This window comes from Rhinoderma darwinii (genome assembly GCF_050947455.1).
Source record: "Rhinoderma darwinii isolate aRhiDar2 chromosome 5 unlocalized genomic scaffold, aRhiDar2.hap1 SUPER_5_unloc_39, whole genome shotgun sequence".
In the NCBI taxonomy this organism is placed as follows: Eukaryota; Metazoa; Chordata; class Amphibia; order Anura; family Rhinodermatidae; genus Rhinoderma; species Rhinoderma darwinii.
The window spans coordinates 796634-815066 of record NW_027461797.1 but is presented as its reverse complement, the minus strand read 5'-3'; the positions used below and the strand labels follow the sequence as shown (position 1 = coordinate 815066).

Below are 18433 nucleotides of genomic sequence, written 5' to 3'. Positions count from 1 at the left end.
TTGATTGATTGATTGATTGATTGATTGATTGATTGATTGATGCAGCACAACAGTCAAATAGTGGAGTGGAGTAGGGGAACAGCAAACAGCCAATAAAGCAGCCCGCCCGCTCGCCTGCCCGCCACAATGGACCTACCTGTGTACACTAGATGGATGTGATGGAATGTACTGTCGTCCCTACATTTCAAGAAGAAGTAAGAATTGCAGTTGCAACAAAGCCTTGCTTGCCTACAAAGAGAGCAGCAATTTGGATTTGTTACTATGTTACCTAGAAGAATAACAAACTGTGCAAGGATGGAGGTTGTAGGAGCAAGGAGAAGTTGTCTGTAAAGTTGGTGGATGCCTATTTTCCATTTTGCAGTCCCTTGTCTCCCTCTTGTGGCCTCCTGGAGGCAACTAGCTGTGCAAAAAAAAGACAGCCTGGCGGCCGGCTGTTGCAGTGTTGCCCTCTCAGGCAACACTGAGTGACTGACTGAGCCTCACCGTCTTATATAAAGTTCAGACGGAACTTTGCACGTGTCATAGTGGAGCCCTCAGGATTCCAGAGCCAGCTTTCTGACATCATAATGGGGCCTCAGAGATAAAAGCCTAGGCCCAGGCAGTGTTGGTCAGTGCTGCTCAGCAGGCAGCACTGGACTGGACTGGATTACAGCTGATACAAGGTGTGAAGGAACAAGGGGTGGCTGTGGGCATGCACTTGCTGCCGCTGCCAGTGTTTATCTGCATGGCAGCAGGGCATTTGGGCGTTGCCAGGAAGGCGTTTTTATGTAGATTCCTCCTCTTTCAGCACTGCATTGTGGTGCAAGCAAAAGAAGCAAATCCTGTCTGGCTTCCTCTCCGGCCTTTATTCACCTCCCGTGTAGCTGTGAGTGTGTGAGCCTGCAGGGCCCCATGGAATTGCCTAGAAGTAGGCTGAATCGCTGCAAGGGCTGAACAGCAGTATCGGGCAGGCTCGGGCAACGCGCGGCCCGTTCGGGTTATCGCTTCTCGGCCTTTTGGCTAAGATCAAGTGTAGTATCTGTTCTTATCAGTTTAATATCTGATACGTCCCCTATCTGGGGACCATATATTAAATGGATTTTTAGAACAGGGAGATGGAAATAGAGCTTGCTCTGTCCACTCCACGCATTGACCTGGTATTGCAGTATTTCCAGGACCGGTGCACCCTTTCCTTATGTGTTGACTAAAAGCAGATTCCAAAAGTGTTTTTTGTCTTTGCTATTGTTTCTGTCTTTCTGAAGGGATCTCCCCTTTTAATCCCATTATTTCAACACCTGTTGGACAATGCATGAGTGATAATGAGCTCATTGATTAAATGCAATTAATGAATAGATTGCCACCTCTTGTTGTGTGTCGTCTGTGTTTCTGTGTTTCCGGCATTTCACATTGGAACACCTCATTCACCTTCCTTGTCTTCTCTCCGCCCTCCCTTTTAGGTAAGTTAAAGAGCTGCACCTGAGCCAGCCACTGATTGATTGATTGATTGATTGATTGATTGATTGATTGATTGATGCAGCACAACAGTCAAATAGTGGAGTGGAGTAGGGGAACAGCAAACAGCCAATAAAGCAGCCCGCCCGCTCGCCTGCCCGCCACAATGGACCTACCTGTGTACACTAGATGGATGTGATGGAATGTACTGTCGTCCCTACATTTCAAGAAGAAGTAAGAATTGCAGTTGCAACAAAGCCTTGCTTGCCTACAAAGAGAGCAGCAATTTGGATTTGTTACTATGTTACCTAGAAGAATAACAAACTGTGCAAGGATGGAGGTTGTAGGAGCAAGGAGAAGTTGTCTGTAAAGTTGGTGGATGCCTATTTTCCATTTTGCAGTCCCTTGTCTCCCTCTTGTGGCCTCCTGGAGGCAACTAGCTGTGCAAAAAAAAAGACAGCCTGGCGGCCGGCTGTTGCAGTGTTGCCCTCTCAGGCAACACTGAGTGACTGACTGAGCCTCACCGTCTTATATAAAGTTCAGACGGAACTTTGCACGTGTCATAGTGGAGCCCTCAGGATTCCAGAGCCAGCTTTCTGACATCATAATGGGGCCTCAGAGATAAAAGCCTGGGCCCAGGCAGTGTTGGTCAGTGCTGCTCAGCAGGCAGCACTGGACTGGACTGGATTACAGCTGATACAAGGTGTGAAGGAACAAGGGGTGGCTGTGGGCATGCACTTGCTGCCGCTGCCAGTGTTTATCTGCATGGCAGCAGGGCATTTGGGCGTTGCCAGGAAGGCGTTTTTATGTAGATTCCTCCTCTTTCAGCACTGCATTGTGGTGCAAGCAAAAGAAGCAAATCCTGTCTGGCTTCCTCTCCGGCCTTTATTCACCTCCCGTGTAGCTGTGAGTGTGTGAGCCTGCAGGGCCCCATGGAATTGCCTAGAAGTAGGCTGAATCGCTGCAAGGGCTGAACAGCAGTATCGGGCAGGCTCGGGCAACGCGCGGCCCGTTCGGGTTATCGCTTCTCGGCCTTTTGGCTAAGATCAAGTGTAGTATCTGTTCTTATCAGTTTAATATCTGATACGTCCCCTATCTGGGGACCATATATTAAATGGATTTTTAGAACAGGGAGATGGAAATAGAGCTTGCTCTGTCCACTCCACGCATTGACCTGGTATTGCAGTATTTCCAGGACCGGTGCACCCTTTCCTTATGTGTTGACTAAAAGCAGATTCCAAAAGTGTTTTTTGTCTTTGCTATTGTTTCTGTCTTTCTGAAGGGATCTCCCCTTTTAATCCCATTATTTCAACACCTGTTGGACAATGCATGAGTGATAATGAGCTCATTGATTAAATGCAATTAATGAATAGATTGCCACCTCTTGTTGTGTGTCGTCTGTGTTTCTGTGTTTCCGGCATTTCACATTGGAACACCTCATTCACCTTCCTTGTCTTCTCTCCGCCCTCCCTTTTAGGTAAGTTAAAGAGCTGCACCTGAGCCAGCCACTGATTGATTGATTGATTGATTGATTGATTGATTGATTGATTGATTGATTGATGCAGCACAACAGTCAAATAGTGGAGTGGAGTAGGGGAACAGCAAACAGCCAATAAAGCAGCCCGCCCGCTCGCCTGCCCGCCACAATGGACCTACCTGTGTACACTAGATGGATGTGATGGAATGTACTGTCGTCCCTACATTTCAAGAAGAAGTAAGAATTGCAGTTGCAACAAAGCCTTGCTTGCCTACAAAGAGAGCAGCAATTTGGATTTGTTACTATGTTACCTAGAAGAATAACAAACTGTGCAAGGATGGAGGTTGTAGGAGCAAGGAGAAGTTGTCTGTAAAGTTGGTGGATGCCTATTTTCCATTTTGCAGTCCCTTGTCTCCCTCTTGTGGCCTCCTGGAGGCAACTAGCTGTGCAAAAAAAAGACAGCCTGGCGGCCGGCTGTTGCAGTGTTGCCCTCTCAGGCAACACTGAGTGACTGACTGAGCCTCACCGTCTTATATAAAGTTCAGACGGAACTTTGCACGTGTCATAGTGGAGCCCTCAGGATTCCAGAGCCAGCTTTCTGACATCATAATGGGGCCTCAGAGATAAAAGCCTGGGCCCAGGCAGTGTTGGTCAGTGCTGCTCAGCAGGCAGCACTGGACTGGACTGGATTACAGCTGATACAAGGTGTGAAGGAACAAGGGGTGGCTGTGGGCATGCACTTGCTGCCGCTGCCAGTGTTTATCTGCATGGCAGCAGGGCATTTGGGCGTTGCCAGGAAGGCGTTTTTATGTAGATTCCTCCTCTTTCAGCACTGCATTGTGGTGCAAGCAAAAGAAGCAAATCCTGTCTGGCTTCCTCTCCGGCCTTTATTCACCTCCCGTGTAGCTGTGAGTGTGTGAGCCTGCAGGGCCCCATGGAATTGCCTAGAAGTAGGCTGAATCGCTGCAAGGGCTGAACAGCAGTATCGGGCAGGCTCGGGCAACGCGCGGCCCGTTCGGGTTATCGCTTCTCGGCCTTTTGGCTAAGATCAAGTGTAGTATCTGTTCTTATCAGTTTAATATCTGATACGTCCCCTATCTGGGGACCATATATTAAATGGATTTTTAGAACAGGGAGATGGAAATAGAGCTTGCTCTGTCCACTCCACGCATTGACCTGGTATTGCAGTATTTCCAGGACCGGTGCACCCTTTCCTTATGTGTTGACTAAAAGCAGATTCCAAAAGTGTTTTTTGTCTTTGCTATTGTTTCTGTCTTTCTGAAGGGATCTCCCCTTTTAATCCCATTATTTCAACACCTGTTGGACAATGCATGAGTGATAATGAGCTCATTGATTAAATGCAATTAATGAATAGATTGCCACCTCTTGTTGTGTGTCGTCTGTGTTTCTGTGTTTCCGGCATTTCACATTGGAACACCTCATTCACCTTCCTTGTCTTCTCTCCGCCCTCCCTTTTAGGTAAGTTAAAGAGCTGCACCTGAGCCAGCCACTGATTGATTGATTGATTGATTGATTGATTGATTGATTGATTGATTGATTGATGCAGCACAACAGTCAAATAGTGGAGTGGAGTAGGGGAACAGCAAACAGCCAATAAAGCAGCCCGCCCGCTCGCCTGCCCGCCACAATGGACCTACCTGTGTACACTAGATGGATGTGATGGAATGTACTGTCGTCCCTACATTTCAAGAAGAAGTAAGAATTGCAGTTGCAACAAAGCCTTGCTTGCCTACAAAGAGAGCAGCAATTTGGATTTGTTACTATGTTACCTAGAAGAATAACAAACTGTGCAAGGATGGAGGTTGTAGGAGCAAGGAGAAGTTGTCTGTAAAGTTGGTGGATGCCTATTTTCCATTTTGCAGTCCCTTGTCTCCCTCTTGTGGCCTCCTGGAGGCAACTAGCTGTGCAAAAAAAAAGACAGCCTGGCGGCCGGCTGTTGCAGTGTTGCCCTCTCAGGCAACACTGAGTGACTGACTGAGCCTCACCGTCTTATATAAAGTTCAGACGGAACTTTGCACGTGTCATAGTGGAGCCCTCAGGATTCCAGAGCCAGCTTTCTGACATCATAATGGGGCCTCAGAGATAAAAGCCTGGGCCCAGGCAGTGTTGGTCAGTGCTGCTCAGCAGGCAGCACTGGACTGGACTGGATTACAGCTGATACAAGGTGTGAAGGAACAAGGGGTGGCTGTGGGCATGCACTTGCTGCCGCTGCCAGTGTTTATCTGCATGGCAGCAGGGCATTTGGGCGTTGCCAGGAAGGCGTTTTTATGTAGATTCCTCCTCTTTCAGCACTGCATTGTGGTGCAAGCAAAAGAAGCAAATCCTGTCTGGCTTCCTCTCCGGCCTTTATTCACCTCCCGTGTAGCTGTGAGTGTGTGAGCCTGCAGGGCCCCATGGAATTGCCTAGAAGTAGGCTGAATCGCTGCAAGGGCTGAACAGCAGTATCGGGCAGGCTCGGGCAACGCGCGGCCCGTTCGGGTTATCGCTTCTCGGCCTTTTGGCTAAGATCAAGTGTAGTATCTGTTCTTATCAGTTTAATATCTGATACGTCCCCTATCTGGGGACCATATATTAAATGGATTTTTAGAACAGGGAGATGGAAATAGAGCTTGCTCTGTCCACTCCACGCATTGACCTGGTATTGCAGTATTTCCAGGACCGGTGCACCCTTTCCTTATGTGTTGACTAAAAGCAGATTCCAAAAGTGTTTTTTGTCTTTGCTATTGTTTCTGTCTTTCTGAAGGGATCTCCCCTTTTAATCCCATTATTTCAACACCTGTTGGACAATGCATGAGTGATAATGAGCTCATTGATTAAATGCAATTAATGAATAGATTGCCACCTCTTGTTGTGTGTCGTCTGTGTTTCTGTGTTTCCGGCATTTCACATTGGAACACCTCATTCACCTTCCTTGTCTTCTCTCCGCCCTCCCTTTTAGGTAAGTTAAAGAGCTGCACCTGAGCCAGCCACTGATTGATTGATTGATTGATTGATTGATTGATTGATTGATTGATTGATTGATTGATTGATTGATGCAGCACAACAGTCAAATAGTGGAGTGGAGTAGGGGAACAGCAAACAGCCAATAAAGCAGCCCGCCCGCTCGCCTGCCCGCCACAATGGACCTACCTGTGTACACTAGATGGATGTGATGGAATGTACTGTCGTCCCTACATTTCAAGAAGAAGTAAGAATTGCAGTTGCAACAAAGCCTTGCTTGCCTACAAAGAGAGCAGCAATTTGGATTTGTTACTATGTTACCTAGAAGAATAACAAACTGTGCAAGGATGGAGGTTGTAGGAGCAAGGAGAAGTTGTCTGTAAAGTTGGTGGATGCCTATTTTCCATTTTGCAGTCCCTTGTCTCCCTCTTGTGGCCTCCTGGAGGCAACAAGCTGTACAAAAAAAAGACAGCCTGGCGGCCGGCTGTTGCAGTGTTGCCCTCTCAGGCAACACTGAGTGACTGACTGAGCCTCACCGTCTTATATAAAGTTCAGACGGAACTTTGCACGTCTCATAGTGGAGCCCTCAGGATTCCAGAGCCAGCTTTCTGACATCATAATGGGGCCTCAGAGATAAAAGCCTGGGCCCAGGCAGTATTGGTCAGTGCTGCTCAGCAGGCAGCACTGGACTGGACTGGATTACAGCTGATACAAGGTGTGAAGGAACAAGGGGTGGCTGTGGGCATGCACTTGCTGCCGCTGCCAGTGTTTATCTGCATGGCAGCAGGGCATTTGGGCGTTGCCAGGAAGGTGTTTTTATGTAGATTCCTCCTCTTTCAGCACTGCATTGTGGTGCAAGCAAAAGAAGCAAATCCTGTCTGGCTTCCTCTCCGGCCTTTATTCACCTCCCGTGTAGCTGTGAGTGTGTGAGCCTGCAGGGCCCCATGGAATTGCCTAGAAGTAGGCTGAATCGCTGCAAGGGCTGAACAGCAGTATCGGGCAGGCTCGGGCAACGCGCGGCCCGTTCGGGTTATCGCTTCTCGGCCTTTTGGCTAAGATCAAGTGTAGTATCTGTTCTTATCAGTTTAATATCTGATACGTCCCCTATCTGGGGACCATATATTAAATGGATTTTTAGAACAGGGAGATGGAAATAGAGCTTGCTCTGTCCACTCCACGCATTGACCTGGTATTGCAGTATTTCCAGGACCGGTGCACCCTTTCCTTATGTGTTGACTAAAAGCAGATTCCAAAAGTGTTTTTTGTCTTTGCTATTGTTTCTGTCTTTCTGAAGGGATCTCCCCTTTTAATCCCATTATTTCAACACCTGTTGGACAATGCATGAGTGATAATGAGCTCATTGATTAAATGCAATTAATGAATAGATTGCCACCTCTTGTTGTGTGTCGTCTGTGTTTCTGTGTTTCCGGCATTTCACATTGGAACACCTCATTCACCTTCCTTGTCTTCTCTCCGCCCTCCCTTTTAGGTAAGTTAAAGAGCTGCACCTGAGCCAGCCACTGATTGATTGATTGATTGATTGATTGATTGATTGATTGATTGATTGATGCAGCACAACAGTCAAATAGTGGAGTGGAGTAGGGGAACAGCAAACAGCCAATAAAGCAGCCCGCCCGCTCGCCTGCCCGCCACAATGGACCTACCTGTGTACACTAGATGGATGTGATGGAATGTACTGTCGTCCCTACATTTCAAGAAGAAGTAAGAATTGCAGTTGCAACAAAGCCTTGCTTGCCTACAAAGAGAGCAGCAATTTGGATTTGTTACTATGTTACCTAGAAGAATAACAAACTGTGCAAGGATGGAGGTTGTAGGAGCAAGGAGAAGTTGTCTGTAAAGTTGGTGGATGCCTATTTTCCATTTTGCAGTCCCTTGTCTCCCTCTTGTGGCCTCCTGGAGGCAACTAGCTGTGCAAAAAAAAGACAGCCTGGCGGCCGGCTGTTGCAGTGTTGCCCTCTCAGGCAACACTGAGTGACTGACTGAGCCTCACCGTCTTATATAAAGTTCAGACGGAACTTTGCACGTGTCATAGTGGAGCCCTCAGGATTCCAGAGCCAGCTTTCTGACATCATAATGGGGCCTCAGAGATAAAAGCCTGGGCCCAGGCAGTGTTGGTCAGTGCTGCTCAGCAGGCAGCACTGGACTGGACTGGATTACAGCTGATACAAGGTGTGAAGGAACAAGGGGTGGCTGTGGGCATGCACTTGCTGCCGCTGCCAGTGTTTATCTGCATGGCAGCAGGGCATTTGGGCGTTGCCAGGAAGGCGTTTTTATGTAGATTCCTCCTCTTTCAGCACTGCATTGTGGTGCAAGCAAAAGAAGCAAATCCTGTCTGGCTTCCTCTCCGGCCTTTATTCACCTCCCGTGTAGCTGTGAGTGTGTGAGCCTGCAGGGCCCCATGGAATTGCCTAGAAGTAGGCTGAATCGCTGCAAGGGCTGAACAGCAGTATCGGGCAGGCTCGGGCAACGCGCGGCCCGTTCGGGTTATCGCTTCTCGGCCTTTTGGCTAAGATCAAGTGTAGTATCTGTTCTTATCAGTTTAATATCTGATACGTCCCCTATCTGGGGACCATATATTAAATGGATTTTTAGAACAGGGAGATGGAAATAGAGCTTGCTCTGTCCACTCCACGCATTGACCTGGTATTGCAGTATTTCCAGGACCGGTGCACCCTTTCCTTATGTGTTGACTAAAAGCAGATTCCAAAAGTGTTTTTTGTCTTTGCTATTGTTTCTGTCTTTCTGAAGGGATCTCCCCTTTTAATCCCATTATTTCAACACCTGTTGGACAATGCATGAGTGATAATGAGCTCATTGATTAAATGCAATTAATGAATAGATTGCCACCTCTTGTTGTGTGTCGTCTGTGTTTCTGTGTTTCCGGCATTTCACATTGGAACACCTCATTCACCTTCCTTGTCTTCTCTCCGCCCTCCCTTTTAGGTAAGTTAAAGAGCTGCACCTGAGCCAGCCACTGATTGATTGATTGATTGATTGATTGATTGATTGATTGATTGATGCAGCACAACAGTCAAATAGTGGAGTGGAGTAGGGGAACAGCAAACAGCCAATAAAGCAGCCCGCCCGCTCGCCTGCCCGCCACAATGGACCTACCTGTGTACACTAGATGGATGTGATGGAATGTACTGTCGTCCCTACATTTCAAGAAGAAGTAAGAATTGCAGTTGCAACAAAGCCTTGCTTGCCTACAAAGAGAGCAGCAATTTGGATTTGTTACTATGTTACCTAGAAGAATAACAAACTGTGCAAGGATGGAGGTTGTAGGAGCAAGGAGAAGTTGTCTGTAAAGTTGGTGGATGCCTATTTTCCATTTTGCAGTCCCTTGTCTCCCTCTTGTGGCCTCCTGGAGGCAACTAGCTGTGCAAAAAAAAGACAGCCTGGCGGCCGGCTGTTGCAGTGTTGCCCTCTCAGGCAACACTGAGTGACTGACTGAGCCTCACCGTCTTATATAAAGTTCAGACGGAACTTTGCACGTGTCATAGTGGAGCCCTCAGGATTCCAGAGCCAGCTTTCTGACATCATAATGGGGCCTCAGAGATAAAAGCCTGGGCCCAGGCAGTGTTGGTCAGTGCTGCTCAGCAGGCAGCACTGGACTGGACTGGATTACAGCTGATACAAGGTGTGAAGGAACAAGGGGTGGCTGTGGGCATGCACTTGCTGCCGCTGCCAGTGTTTATCTGCATGGCAGCAGGGCATTTGGGCGTTGCCAGGAAGGCGTTTTTATGTAGATTCCTCCTCTTTCAGCACTGCATTGTGGTGCAAGCAAAAGAAGCAAATCCTGTCTGGCTTCCTCTCCGGCCTTTATTCACCTCCCGTGTAGCTGTGAGTGTGTGAGCCTGCAGGGCCCCATGGAATTGCCTAGAAGTAGGCTGAATCGCTGCAAGGGCTGAACAGCAGTATCGGGCAGGCTCGGGCAACGCGCGGCCCGTTCGGGTTATCGCTTCTCGGCCTTTTGGCTAAGATCAAGTGTAGTATCTGTTCTTATCAGTTTAATATCTGATACGTCCCCTATCTGGGGACCATATATTAAATGGATTTTTAGAACAGGGAGATGGAAATAGAGCTTGCTCTGTCCACTCCACGCATTGACCTGGTATTGCAGTATTTCCAGGACCGGTGCACCCTTTCCTTATGTGTTGACTAAAAGCAGATTCCAAAAGTGTTTTTTGTCTTTGCTATTGTTTCTGTCTTTCTGAAGGGATCTCCCCTTTTAATCCCATTATTTCAACACCTGTTGGACAATGCATGAGTGATAATGAGCTCATTGATTAAATGCAATTAATGAATAGATTGCCACCTCTTGTTGTGTGTCGTCTGTGTTTCTGTGTTTCCGGCATTTCACATTGGAACACCTCATTCACCTTCCTTGTCTTCTCTCCGCCCTCCCTTTTAGGTAAGTTAAAGAGCTGCACCTGAGCCAGCCACTGATTGATTGATTGATTGATTGATTGATTGATTGATTGATGCAGCACAACAGTCAAATAGTGGAGTGGAGTAGGGGAACAGCAAACAGCCAATAAAGCAGCCCGCCCGCTCGCCTGCCCGCCACAATGGACCTACCTGTGTACACTAGATGGATGTGATGGAATGTACTGTCGTCCCTACATTTCAAGAAGAAGTAAGAATTGCAGTTGCAACAAAGCCTTGCTTGCCTACAAAGAGAGCAGCAATTTGGATTTGTTACTATGTTACCTAGAAGAATAACAAACTGTGCAAGGATGGAGGTTGTAGGAGCAAGGAGAAGTTGTCTGTAAAGTTGGTGGATGCCTATTTTCCATTTTGCAGTCCCTTGTCTCCCTCTTGTGGCCTCCTGGAGGCAACTAGCTGTGCAAAAAAAAGACAGCCTGGCGGCCGGCTGTTGCAGTGTTGCCCTCTCAGGCAACACTGAGTGACTGACTGAGCCTCACCGTCTTATATAAAGTTCAGACGGAACTTTGCACGTGTCATAGTGGAGCCCTCAGGATTCCAGAGCCAGCTTTCTGACATCATAATGGGGCCTCAGAGATAAAAGCCTGGGCCCAGGCAGTGTTGGTCAGTGCTGCTCAGCAGGCAGCACTGGACTGGACTGGATTACAGCTGATACAAGGTGTGAAGGAACAAGGGGTGGCTGTGGGCATGCACTTGCTGCCGCTGCCAGTGTTTATCTGCATGGCAGCAGGGCATTTGGGCGTTGCCAGGAAGGCGTTTTTATGTAGATTCCTCCTCTTTCAGCACTGCATTGTGGTGCAAGCAAAAGAAGCAAATCCTGTCTGGCTTCCTCTCCGGCCTTTATTCACCTCCCGTGTAGCTGTGAGTGTGTGAGCCTGCAGGGCCCCATGGAATTGCCTAGAAGTAGGCTGAATCGCTGCAAGGGCTGAACAGCAGTATCGGGCAGGCTCGGGCAACGCGCGGCCCGTTCGGGTTATCGCTTCTCGGCCTTTTGGCTAAGATCAAGTGTAGTATCTGTTCTTATCAGTTTAATATCTGATACGTCCCCTATCTGGGGACCATATATTAAATGGATTTTTAGAACAGGGAGATGGAAATAGAGCTTGCTCTGTCCACTCCACGCATTGACCTGGTATTGCAGTATTTCCAGGACCGGTGCACCCTTTCCTTATGTGTTGACTAAAAGCAGATTCCAAAAGTGTTTTTTGTCTTTGCTATTGTTTCTGTCTTTCTGAAGGGATCTCCCCTTTTAATCCCATTATTTCAACACCTGTTGGACAATGCATGAGTGATAATGAGCTCATTGATTAAATGCAATTAATGAATAGATTGCCACCTCTTGTTGTGTGTCGTCTGTGTTTCTGTGTTTCCGGCATTTCACATTGGAACACCTCATTCACCTTCCTTGTCTTCTCTCCGCCCTCCCTTTTAGGTAAGTTAAAGAGCTGCACCTGAGCCAGCCACTGATTGATTGATTGATTGATTGATTGATTGATTGATTGATTGATGCAGCACAACAGTCAAATAGTGGAGTGGAGTAGGGGAACAGCAAACAGCCAATAAAGCAGCCCGCCCGCTCGCCTGCCCGCCACAATGGACCTACCTGTGTACACTAGATGGATGTGATGGAATGTACTGTCGTCCCTACATTTCAAGAAGAAGTAAGAATTGCAGTTGCAACAAAGCCTTGCTTGCCTACAAAGAGAGCAGCAATTTGGATTTGTTACTATGTTACCTAGAAGAATAACAAACTGTGCAAGGATGGAGGTTGTAGGAGCAAGGAGAAGTTGTCTGTAAAGTTGGTGGATGCCTATTTTCCATTTTGCAGTCCCTTGTCTCCCTCTTGTGGCCTCCTGGAGGCAACTAGCTGTGCAAAAAAAAGACAGCCTGGCGGCCGGCTGTTGCAGTGTTGCCCTCTCAGGCAACACTGAGTGACTGACTGAGCCTCACCGTCTTATATAAAGTTCAGACGGAACTTTGCACGTGTCATAGTGGAGCCCTCAGGATTCCAGAGCCAGCTTTCTGACATCATAATGGGGCCTCAGAGATAAAAGCCTGGGCCCAGGCAGTGTTGGTCAGTGCTGCTCAGCAGGCAGCACTGGACTGGACTGGATTACAGCTGATACAAGGTGTGAAGGAACAAGGGGTGGCTGTGGGCATGCACTTGCTGCCGCTGCCAGTGTTTATCTGCATGGCAGCAGGGCATTTGGGCGTTGCCAGGAAGGCGTTTTTATGTAGATTCCTCCTCTTTCAGCACTGCATTGTGGTGCAAGCAAAAGAAGCAAATCCTGTCTGGCTTCCTCTCCGGCCTTTATTCACCTCCCGTGTAGCTGTGAGTGTGTGAGCCTGCAGGGCCCCATGGAATTGCCTAGAAGTAGGCTGAATCGCTGCAAGGGCTGAACAGCAGTATCGGGCAGGCTCGGGCAACGCGCGGCCCGTTCGGGTTATCGCTTCTCGGCCTTTTGGCTAAGATCAAGTGTAGTATCTGTTCTTATCAGTTTAATATCTGATACGTCCCCTATCTGGGGACCATATATTAAATGGATTTTTAGAACAGGGAGATGGAAATAGAGCTTGCTCTGTCCACTCCACGCATTGACCTGGTATTGCAGTATTTCCAGGACCGGTGCACCATTTCCTTATGTGTTGACTAAAAGCAGATTCCAAAAGTGTTTTTTGTCTTTGCTATTGTTTCTGTCTTTCTGAAGGGATCTCCCCTTTTAATCCCATTATTTCAACACCTGTTGGACAATGCATGAGTGATAATGAGCTCATTGATTAAATGCAATTAATGAATAGATTGCCACCTCTTGTTGTGTGTCGTCTGTGTTTCTGTGTTTCCGGCATTTCACATTGGAACACCTCATTCACCTTCCTTGTCTTCTCTCCGCCCTCCCTTTTAGGTAAGTTAAAGAGCTGCACCTGAGCCAGCCACTGATTGATTGATTGATTGATTGATTGATTGATTGATTGATGCAGCACAACAGTCAAATAGTGGAGTGGAGTAGGGGAACAGCAAACAGCCAATAAAGCAGCCCGCCCGCTCGCCTGCCCGCCACAATGGACCTACCTGTGTACACTAGATGGATGTGATGGAATGTACTGTCGTCCCTACATTTCAAGAAGAAGTAAGAATTGCAGTTGCAACAAAGCCTTGCTTGCCTACAAAGAGAGCAGCAATTTGGATTTGTTACTATGTTACCTAGAAGAATAACAAACTGTGCAAGGATGGAGGTTGTAGGAGCAAGGAGAAGTTGTCTGTAAAGTTGGTGGATGCCTATTTTCCATTTTGCAGTCCCTTGTCTCCCTCTTGTGGCCTCCTGGAGGCAACTAGCTGTGCAAAAAAAAGACAGCCTGGCGGCCGGCTGTTGCAGTGTTGCCCTCTCAGGCAACACTGAGTGACTGACTGAGCCTCACCGTCTTATATAAAGTTCAGACGGAACTTTGCACGTGTCATAGTGGAGCCCTCAGGATTCCAGAGCCAGCTTTCTGACATCATAATGGGGCCTCAGAGATAAAAGCCTGGGCCCAGGCAGTGTTGGTCAGTGCTGCTCAGCAGGCAGCACTGGACTGGACTGGATTACAGCTGATACAAGGTGTGAAGGAACAAGGGGTGGCTGTGGGCATGCACTTGCTGCCGCTGCCAGTGTTTATCTGCATGGCAGCAGGGCATTTGGGCGTTGCCAGGAAGGCGTTTTTATGTAGATTCCTCCTCTTTCAGCACTGCATTGTGGTGCAAGCAAAAGAAGCAAATCCTGTCTGGCTTCCTCTCCGGCCTTTATTCACCTCCCGTGTAGCTGTGAGTGTGTGAGCCTGCAGGGCCCCATGGAATTGCCTAGAAGTAGGCTGAATCGCTGCAAGGGCTGAACAGCAGTATCGGGCAGGCTCGGGCAACGCGCGGCCCGTTCGGGTTATCGCTTCTCGGCCTTTTGGCTAAGATCAAGTGTAGTATCTGTTCTTATCAGTTTAATATCTGATACGTCCCCTATCTGGGGACCATATATTAAATGGATTTTTAGAACAGGGAGATGGAAATAGAGCTTGCTCTGTCCACTCCACGCATTGACCTGGTATTGCAGTATTTCCAGGACCGGTGCACCCTTTCCTTATGTGTTGACTAAAAGCAGATTCCAAAAGTGTTTTTTGTCTTTGCTATTGTTTCTGTCTTTCTGAAGGGATCTCCCCTTTTAATCCCATTATTTCAACACCTGTTGGACAATGCATGAGTGATAATGAGCTCATTGATTAAATGCAATTAATGAATAGATTGCCACCTCTTGTTGTGTGTCGTCTGTGTTTCTGTGTTTCCGGCATTTCACATTGGAACACCTCATTCACCTTCCTTGTCTTCTCTCCGCCCTCCCTTTTAGGTAAGTTAAAGAGCTGCACCTGAGCCAGCCACTGATTGATTGATTGATTGATTGATTGATTGATTGATTGATGCAGCACAACAGTCAAATAGTGGAGTGGAGTAGGGGAACAGCAAACAGCCAATAAAGCAGCCCGCCCGCTCGCCTGCCCGCCACAATGGACCTACCTGTGTACACTAGATGGATGTGATGGAATGTACTGTCGTCCCTACATTTCAAGAAGAAGTAAGAATTGCAGTTGCAACAAAGCCTTGCTTGCCTACAAAGAGAGCAGCAATTTGGATTTGTTACTATGTTACCTAGAAGAATAACAAACTGTGCAAGGATGGAGGTTGTAGGAGCAAGGAGAAGTTGTCTGTAAAGTTGGTGGATGCCTATTTTCCATTTTGCAGTCCCTTGTCTCCCTCTTGTGGCCTCCTGGAGGCAACTAGCTGTGCAAAAAAAAGACAGCCTGGCGGCCGGCTGTTGCAGTGTTGCCCTCTCAGGCAACACTGAGTGACAGACCGAGCCTCACCGTCTTATATAAAGTTCAGACGGAACTTTGCACGTGTCATAGTGGAGCCCTCAGGATTCCAGAGCCAGCTTTCTGACATCATAATGGGGCCTCAGAGATAAAAGCCTGGGCCCAGGCAGTGTTGGTCAGTGCTGCTCAGCAGGCAGCACTGGACTGGACTGGATTACAGCTGATACAAGGTGTGAAGGAACAAGGGGTGGCTGTGGGCATGCACTTGCTGCCGCTGCCAGTGTTTATCTGCATGGCAGCAGGGCATTTGGGCGTTGCCAGGAAGGCGTTTTTATGTCGATTCCTCCTCTTTCAGCACTGCATTGTGGTGCAAGCAAAAGAAGCAAATCCTGTCTGGCTTCCTCTCCGGCCTTTATTCACCTCCCGTGTAGCTGTGAGTGTGTGAGCCTGCAGGGCCCCATGGAATTGCCTAGAAGTAGGCTGAATCGCTGCAAGGGCTGAACAGCAGTATCGGGCAGGCTCGGGCAACGCGCGGCCCGTTCGGGTTATCGCTTCTCGGCCTTTTGGCTAAGATCAAGTGTAGTATCTGTTCTTATCAGTTTAATATCTGATACGTCCCCTATCTGGGGACCATATATTAAATGGATTTTTAGAACAGGGAGATGGAAATAGAGCTTGCTCTGTCCACTCCACGCATTGACCTGGTATTGCAGTATTTCCAGGACCGGTGCACCCTTTCCTTATGTGTTGACTAAAAGCAGATTCCAAAAGTGTTTTTTGTCTTTGCTATTGTTTCTGTCTTTCTGAAGGGATCTCCCCTTTTAATCCCATTATTTCAACACCTGTTGGACAATGCATGAGTGATAATGAGCTCATTGATTAAATGCAATTAATGAATAGATTGCCACCTCTTGTTGTGTGTCGTCTGTGTTTCTGTGTTTCCGGCATTTCACATTGGAACACCTCATTCACCTTCCTTGTCTTCTCTCCGCCCTCCCTTTTAGGTAAGTTAAAGAGCTGCACCTGAGCCAGCCACTGATTGATTGATTGATTGATTGATTGATTGATTGATTGATTGATTGATTGATGCAGCACAACAGTCAAATAGTGGAGTGGAGTAGGGGAACAGCAAACAGCCAATAAAGCAGCCCGCCCGCTCGCCTGCCCGCCACAATGGACCTACCTGTGTACACTAGATGGATGTGATGGAATGTACTGTCGTCCCTACATTTCAAGAAGAAGTAAGAATTGCAGTTGCAACAAAGCCTTGCTTGCCTACAAAGAGAGCAGCAATTTGGATTTGTTACTATGTTACCTAGAAGAATAACAAACTGTGCAAGGATGGAGGTTGTAGGAGCAAGGAGAAGTTGTCTGTAAAGTTGGTGGATGCCTATTTTCCATTTTGCAGTCCCTTGTCTCCCTCTTGTGGCCTCCTGGAGGCAACTAGCTGTGCAAAAAAAAGACAGCCTGGCGGCCGGCTGTTGCAGTGTTGCCCTCTCAGGCAACACTGAGTGACTGACTGAGCCTCACCGTCTTATATAAAGTTCAGACGGAACTTTGCACGTGTCATAGTGGAGCCCTCAGGATTCCAGAGCCAGCTTTCTGACATCATAATGGGGCCTCAGAGATAAAAGCCTGGGCCCAGGCAGTGTTGGTCAGTGCTGCTCAGCAGGCAGCACTGGACTGGACTGGATTACAGCTGATACAAGGTGTGAAGGAACAAGGGGTGGCTGTGGGCATGCACTTGCTGCCGCTGCCAGTGTTTATCTGCATGGCAGCAGGGCATTTGGGCGTTGCCAGGAAGGCGTTTTTATGTAGATTCCTCCTCTTTCAGCACTGCATTGTGGTGCAAGCAAAAGAAGCAAATCCTGTCTGGCTTCCTCTCCGGCCTTTATTCACCTCCCGTGTAGCTGTGAGTGTGTGAGCCTGCAGGGCCCCATGGAATTGCCTAGAAGTAGGCTGAATCGCTGCAAGGGCTGAACAGCAGTATCGGGCAGGCTCGGGCAACGCGCGGCCCGTTCGGGTTATCGCTTCTCGGCCTTTTGGCTAAGATCAAGTGTAGTATCTGTTCTTATCAGTTTAATATCTGATACGTCCCCTATCTGGGGACCATATATTAAATGGATTTTTAGAACAGGGAGATGGAAATAGAGCTTGCTCTGTCCACTCCACGCATTGACCTGGTATTGCAGTATTTCCAGGACCGGTGCACCCTTTCCTTATGTGTTGACTAAAAGCAGATTCCAAAAGTGTTTTTTGTCTTTGCTATTGTTTCTGTCTTTCTGAAGGGATCTCCCCTTTTAATCCCATTATTTCAACACCTGTTGGACAATGCATGAGTGATAATGAGCTCATTGATTAAATGCAATTAATGAATAGATTGCCACCTCTTGTTGTGTGTCGTCTGTGTTTCTGTGTTTCCGGCATTTCACATTGGAACACCTCATTCACCTTCCTTGTCTTCTCTCCGCCCTCCCTTTTAGGTAAGTTAAAGAGCTGCACCTGAGCCAGCCACTGATTGATTGATTGATTGATTGATTGATTGATTGATTGATTGATTGATTGATTGATGCAGCACAACAGTCAAATAGTGGAGTGGAGTAGGGGAACAGCAAACAGCCAATAAAGCAGCCCGCCCGCTCGCCTGCCCGCCACAATGGACCTACCTGTGTACACTAGATGGATGTGATGGAATGTACTGTCGTCCCTACATTTCAAGAAGAAGTAAGAATTGCAGTTGCAACAAAGCCTTGCTTGCCTACAAAGAGAGCAGCAATTTGGATTTGTTACTATGTTACCTAGAAGAATAACAAACTGTGCAAGGATGGAGGTTGTAGGAGCAAGGAGAAGTTGTCTGTAAAGTTGGTGGATGCCTATTTTCCATTTTGCAGTCCCTTGTCTCCCTCTTGTGGCCTCCTGGAGGCAACTAGCTGTGCAAAAAAAAGACAGCCTGGCGGCCGGCTGTTGCAGTGTTGCCCTCTCAGGCAACACTGAGTGACTGACTGAGCCTCACCGTCTTATATAAAGTTCAGACGGAACTTTGCACGTGTCATAGTGGAGCCCTCAGGATTCCAGAGCCAGCTTTCTGACATCATAATGGGGCCTCAGAGATAAAAGCCTGGGCCCAGGCAGTGTTGGTCAGTGCTGCTCAGCAGGCAGCACTGGACTGGACTGGATTACAGCTGATACAAGGTGTGAAGGAACAAGGGGTGGCTGTGGGCATGCACTTGCTGCCGCTGCCAGTGTTTATCTGCATGGCAG

At 47.9% G+C, this 18433-nt stretch overlaps 12 non-coding genes across 12 annotated transcripts; all 12 read left to right on the top strand.

The window, feature by feature from the left end:
- Nucleotides 1–979: 979 nt before the first annotated feature.
- LOC142692648 (U2 spliceosomal RNA) lies at nt 980–1170 on the top strand. Its single transcript, XR_012861073.1, has one exon. It is a non-coding gene; the product is annotated as a U2 spliceosomal RNA (small nuclear RNA).
- A 1281-nt stretch (nt 1171–2451) lies between these two features.
- Nucleotides 2452–2642, top strand: LOC142692647 (U2 spliceosomal RNA). The gene has a single exon (XR_012861072.1). It is a non-coding gene; the product is annotated as a U2 spliceosomal RNA (small nuclear RNA).
- Nucleotides 2643–3930: 1288 nt separating this feature from the next.
- On the top strand, nt 3931–4121 carry LOC142692645 (U2 spliceosomal RNA). The gene has a single exon (XR_012861070.1). It is a non-coding gene; the product is annotated as a U2 spliceosomal RNA (small nuclear RNA).
- Nucleotides 4122–5410: 1289 nt separating this feature from the next.
- On the top strand, nt 5411–5601 carry LOC142692644 (U2 spliceosomal RNA). The gene has a single exon (XR_012861069.1). It is a non-coding gene; the product is annotated as a U2 spliceosomal RNA (small nuclear RNA).
- Nucleotides 5602–6901: 1300 nt separating this feature from the next.
- LOC142692643 (U2 spliceosomal RNA) lies at nt 6902–7092 on the top strand. The gene has a single exon (XR_012861068.1). It is a non-coding gene; the product is annotated as a U2 spliceosomal RNA (small nuclear RNA).
- Nucleotides 7093–8376: 1284 nt separating this feature from the next.
- Nucleotides 8377–8567, top strand: LOC142692641 (U2 spliceosomal RNA). Its single transcript, XR_012861067.1, has one exon. It is a non-coding gene; the product is annotated as a U2 spliceosomal RNA (small nuclear RNA).
- A 1280-nt stretch (nt 8568–9847) lies between these two features.
- On the top strand, nt 9848–10038 carry LOC142692640 (U2 spliceosomal RNA). The gene has a single exon (XR_012861066.1). It is a non-coding gene; the product is annotated as a U2 spliceosomal RNA (small nuclear RNA).
- Nucleotides 10039–11314: 1276 nt separating this feature from the next.
- On the top strand, nt 11315–11505 carry LOC142692638 (U2 spliceosomal RNA). Its single transcript, XR_012861064.1, has one exon. It is a non-coding gene; the product is annotated as a U2 spliceosomal RNA (small nuclear RNA).
- A 1280-nt stretch (nt 11506–12785) lies between these two features.
- On the top strand, nt 12786–12976 carry LOC142692089 (U2 spliceosomal RNA). Its single transcript, XR_012860579.1, has one exon. It is a non-coding gene; the product is annotated as a U2 spliceosomal RNA (small nuclear RNA).
- A 1276-nt stretch (nt 12977–14252) lies between these two features.
- Nucleotides 14253–14443, top strand: LOC142692637 (U2 spliceosomal RNA). Its single transcript, XR_012861063.1, has one exon. It is a non-coding gene; the product is annotated as a U2 spliceosomal RNA (small nuclear RNA).
- Nucleotides 14444–15719: 1276 nt separating this feature from the next.
- Nucleotides 15720–15910, top strand: LOC142692636 (U2 spliceosomal RNA). Its single transcript, XR_012861062.1, has one exon. It is a non-coding gene; the product is annotated as a U2 spliceosomal RNA (small nuclear RNA).
- A 1288-nt stretch (nt 15911–17198) lies between these two features.
- LOC142692635 (U2 spliceosomal RNA) lies at nt 17199–17389 on the top strand. Its single transcript, XR_012861061.1, has one exon. It is a non-coding gene; the product is annotated as a U2 spliceosomal RNA (small nuclear RNA).
- The last annotated feature ends 1044 nt before the right edge of the window (nt 17390–18433 follow it).